This window comes from Fukomys damarensis, unplaced genomic scaffold, assembly GCF_012274545.1.
Source record: "Fukomys damarensis isolate Sample0158 unplaced genomic scaffold, DMR_v1.0_HiC HiC_scaffold_16, whole genome shotgun sequence".
Lineage (NCBI taxonomy): Eukaryota > Metazoa > Chordata > Mammalia > Rodentia > Bathyergidae > Fukomys > Fukomys damarensis.
Genome location: NW_022900928.1, coordinates 71,899,314 through 71,904,794, shown reverse-complemented (window position 1 = coordinate 71,904,794; position 5,481 = coordinate 71,899,314). Strand labels below are relative to the sequence as shown.

The 5,481-nt window shown below is 33.9% G+C and overlaps 1 pseudogene; it reads right to left on the bottom strand.

Annotated features, from left to right (window-relative positions):
- Positions 1-4,274: 4,274 nt before the first annotated feature.
- LOC104854717 lies at positions 4,275-4,820 on the bottom strand (annotated as a pseudogene).
- Between the last annotated feature and the right edge of the window lie 661 nt (positions 4,821-5,481).

The following is a 5,481-nucleotide window of genomic DNA, read 5'->3' as shown; positions in this document are numbered from 1 at the left end:
TCAGAAATATTAGCTTTCTCTGTGTGTCAAAAACAAGGAAGTTAAGCACATGTAATTCAATACTTCTGGCCCATTTTTCTTTTACTGTGTTAAGAAAAATTAGAGTCCTTTTAAAATAACCTGTTATTACTTTTTACAGAGTATCTTTTCCATTCCTCACCACACTCAAAGTTTCTTCCCTATCCTTTTTATTCCCCATATATTAGTAAATTTAGGGAATAAATTTAGAAAATTTTTTAAATTTTCAATTCAATTTTACTTTTCCCTCTGGAAAAAGATCCATAATTTCATAGTAATCAATTGAAATAATACTAGATTGACATCTTGTCATTGCATGTTGGATTTACTTAACATTTACCCCTTCAATCATGTTTTTTTTTCACATATTAACAGCCTCCACTGTGTAAAGATATCTCTTTTAAATTCCAGAAGACAGAAGGCCTATAAAGTCTCTAAATTATATCTACTTTATATGTATAAACCCTATGTATTAAATTCCTCTTAACACATAATTTTTTTTATTACTCTGTAAAATAAAGACAAACTGTAAGAGAGTATCAGTACATATTTATTGTATGGGTGGGGAAATAATGATCAGAGTTGTTATAAATCTACTTAAAGTCACACAGCTTCCATAATTTCCTTTTTGTTTGCTTGTTTTTGTTTTTGTTGTGGTCTTAGCATTGAACTCAGGGACTTAGCACTGAGTTAATTGCTCAGACATTTATTTTTTATAAAATTTTGACATTGGGTCTTGCTGCTGGACTCCAGTAACTCTCTTATGTTAGCCTCCCAAAGAACTGGTATTATGGTATGAGCTCTCACACCCAATAGTCATGTAGCTTCTTAAAGAAAAACAAGACTAAATTCAGGCTTCAGATTTCAAGTCTACCATTTTGTCTAGATTCTGTTCTATTTCTATTTCATTCTCTTATTTATGTTCCACTTTTGCCTTTCTTTCAGTAAACACTGAACATTAGCTTCCAATTATCATTTTCAGGTTAACTGTATTTTATTCTGAAAATAAACTTAAAATTTATTTTAGAATAGGTAGTGACTTTTGATTTCATTGTTTGTTCAGAAAATCAGTTCGATGAGTCTTTTTTCCCTGGAAGCAAGAGGTTTTTCAGACCAATATCTATTTCATCACCATCTGAGTGTCACAGACAGGTGAGTAAACCTGCTTCATTATCTTTCATTTCATGATCATCAGTGTGAATGAAAACAGTTTTATTTTCAGAGAAACAAAGTAAGACTAAAGCTTTCATATTATTTTCAATTTAAAGTATGTAATATTTAAGAGATGTCAAGTAATAAAAAGAGCATTATCTGATAGCTTTTTGTTTAGCACTGTGAGCATTATGTATCTGTTTGGGTTTTATGCTACTGGAGGGGAATCAAAGAAGGTGTTTTACTTACACAGCATGGCACAATTCTCAATTTTTAATTTCTGCAAGCTCATTCAGGAATATGATTCATACTTCCATCTCCCCAGTGACATGGCTGAGCAAGGTTTTACTAAGTCCAGCAGGAAGAAATAGTTATTACTGTAGTCACTGGTTCTTTACATGATGGAAGACACACACACAGAAATACAGACATACACTAAATATTTGGGATAATAATTTATGGTAATGCACTCTATGTCACAAACAAAATTACAATAAGATCATAAAAGTTATAAATGTAGGTAGCATCCTAAATGTGGATAGATTGTAAACCCATTCTTACATATACAAAATTATTCTTAAAAATTGATTATGTTAGCATAATGTTCATGTTAACAGCAATAATTTTCCTTAAGTCTGACACAGTATGTTATTTTCTTTGGCAATGGGGTATTTCACTATTAATTAAGTGAAGAATAGATATAGTGCTTTACGTGCAGTGTTAAGTTGTACAAAATAAGTAGTATTAAGCATGAAAGTGTCAGTCATTGTCATGAAGTACTACTTCTGAGGCACCGCCTCCAACATCCTCAGGGAATAGGAATCTAGTGGAATCTTTTGTACTGTTTCAAGTCTCCCTCTGACAAGAAATTCGATTAATCCAATATATAGAAGCATGTAGGTGCTGTGATTACTAAGAGGCAGGAAGCTGTGCTCACAGAGTCTCCTGCATGGTCCCATCTGTCAGTCTCTGTCTTCCTAAGTTAAAAACTAGAGCATCAGTGGGGCAGAGGATATTAGATCCTATTTCATAGATGATGGACCTGATAGGGATGTTCAAGGGTTGTTCCAAATCACCATTTACAAAGACGGCCCTAGGACCTGATCTTTTAAACCTGTAAATTTTAAACATGATTTTACTGATTGCATTTTTTTAAATAAGTGAAACAGCTCCTTCCCTTCCCTTTCTCCATCTCCCTGAATGTTTCCCCCATCCATTTGAAGAGCTCTCTGCTTTTGCTGTTTATCCTTTATTTTGTTTTTTATTTATACATGTATATGTATACATATATTGAGTTTAACAAAATTTATTGGGCTTTTTGTTTTGTTTTGTTTTTTGTTTGTTTATTTTTGGTACTGGGGATCCAACTTGGGTCCTTGCACATGCAGTCAGGCTCTGGAACCACTGAGCTAAATCCCCAGCCTTGGATATTTTCATAAAGACATTCATCTCAGTCTTTTCTTTCCTCATCTTGACCTTAGAGTAGGATTTCATTTGGGTCAAGAAAAAGAGTATGTAGGAGAGGGATGTTATTTTAATAAACAGTAAAATGAACAAAAATGAATAGTTTACCTAAATGAAAATTAAGGTTAAATTCATGTATCTTAATATAATTAGTGTAAGAACTAATAGTTTTATATACACTTCCATTGTTTTACTTAGGGCTTAATCTAAACTTTAATGTAAAAGAACAACTTATTAGGCATAGGTGCAGGTTTCTTCTCTGGAGTTACTACCCATGTACCGATATCAAAATATAGCAGCAAGTGATTACTACCAATAAAATAGTTTAAAGCTGCCTCCAAGTTTAACATTTCAGGAATTCTAAAGGACATCATTTTATCATTTTTCTTTTGTCTGTGACTATGCTTTCAAAGATGTGTTTAACTGTCACATTTTTAAAAGTCCATTTACAATACAAAAATGTACAAAAAACACCCTACAGTGCACCAATCTAACAGTATATATGATGAAGAACTCCATAAAATGTGTTTGAAGATACAGTTTCTTTCATTTCAGTACCTACAATATGCATTTGAGAGGCCACTGGTCAGTGAGTAGACACAAAATAAATCATGTAATTGTTCTAATAAGAAAACCTGTAGTGAGTTCAATTCAAATTGGATTTTACAACTTAGTGATGTAAATGTGTAGACAAATTTACAGCAAATGCATCTTACTGTTTTCCATTTTCTACAATGTTAATTTTTTTTGGTGTTTATACCTTTAAAAAATAAAAACCAGCCAAATACATAAACAGTATGTACATTTAAATTTTTCATGGTGGTTTGTATTTTAAAAGAAATAGCTTCCTTATGATTTGCCTTAAGTTCTGATGGAAATGCTTACAAGGACCTAGCTATAAACAAACAAAAACCAAGTGAATACATTCAAAACACTGATTTACTTTTGTAGCAAATGGGCTGTTCTTTGAAGACTACTTTAGGTAGACAAGATGATTAAAGTGAAATGGGCTATTTCAAACAATCAACCCTTCATGTAGAAATTTTTTTAAAAGTTACTTTTTGTAGAAGAACTAAGAATCTGTATCCACTGATAGCAATGTGATACCTAATAATATGATAACAAAACAAATGCACATAAGAAAAAATATTTTATTTTTATCTAAATTTACTTTTAGTTAATAGTCCAGCAACATCTTCCTTTCAATAACAACTCTCCCCCTTTCTCTATAAGGCTGTTCCTGGGAGCCAGATAGTTTAGGTAATAAGGGCGTTAATTTAGGAGTAACTGCTTACAGTTTTAAATAGACATAATTTTTTGCTTCTCTCTTAGTGTGCTATTAGTTGGTTCTAAAAATATATGCAATTCTTAAAAAGGTACTATTTCTGATTTATTATTTGTAGCCTTGGGAAACTAATCACATGGAACTGTAAAGTTAGCAAATGTCTTGACATCTGTATATAAAATTAAATTATGTCTAATTTCAAACTCTTGCTTATTAGTGTACCACTCAATCTTAAAAAAAAGAAAAAGCAAAACAAACACACAGCTCCAAAGATAGTCTTATACCATTCTTTTAAAAAGGAAACTGTTTCTTTTAACTTTACAACCAACCACCTCACATCCCAATTCAAAACACATCACTTAATTGCCTTGTCTTGGGCATTTCCAAGATGAGATTTTATATTTCATTCCCATAGCTTCTGGTCATCAGAAAACACAGGCAGGCTTTCCTTTATTGAAAGAGTGGTCTCGCTGATGTTGGTGTACCCCTACCAATATTCTTCATATTCACCTTTGCTTCTGGAAGTATTTCCTCTGGTTAACTATCTTCATCTGCATTTAAAGCTACTGCCACTGAAATGATTTTGGAGCAAGAGTTGGAACAGTTTCTTTAGGCTTACTTGATCCAAGTTTGATGGTTATAGCTGATACTTTCTTTGTTGTCTGACCACCTATGTCAAATCCAAACTTGGAGATCTTTGTAGGCTTTGTTGGAAGGTGTGCAGCTTCTTCAGGTGATAGCTTCTCAGCACTGCAACTGAAAGACTGGAACTTTCCCCTCCATTACTGGAAGAAACAGTTTTACTTTTCACATGTTTTTCTGCTTCTTCTTCAGATCCTCTGGTGGCTCCAGCTCACTTCAATTTCTCAGGCTTCTCCTCTACCATATTTCCACCTGCCATTGTCCAAGCTGAGACCTCTACATACATCTATTTGAGTTGCTCATATAAGAGAGACCATGTGATACTTAAGCTTGCATTGGTTGACCTATTTCACTTAATATTCTGATCTCAAAGTACATTCATTTATCTATGAATACCTCGTTTATCTCATTTTATGACACAGTAGTACTCCATTATGAAAGTAACACATTTTCTTTTAAAAATTGGAAACAGAGTTTTTGCAACTGGGAAGGGTATTAAGAGTTGGAGGGATTAGGGAGGATGAGAGGGCTAGGGGAAAAAAAAAAGAATGAAGATTTATTATGCACATGACCCAACTCCCCACAATGAATGTGTGCTGCAAACAAGTATTATTAAAATATTTTTAAAACTATGCAAAACAATGAATTAAAATGTGTGAATCCTTGATTTATATTGACTTATATAATAAAGGTAAAAACATAAATGTAGATGGTAATAATTATTCGTAAAGATATTTCCTGAGGCTGCCTGCCTGTCTGCGATCACCCGGCGGCGTGCGCACGAGCTCCCGGCCTGCGCGGGAGCTCCCGGCCTGCATGACAACAGACCAGGAAGGCCCCAAAGACCCCGGAGGGGGTTTCTTCAGCTGCCTGCCTGCCTGCAATCACCCGGCTTTGTGCGTGCGAGCTCCCGGCCTGCG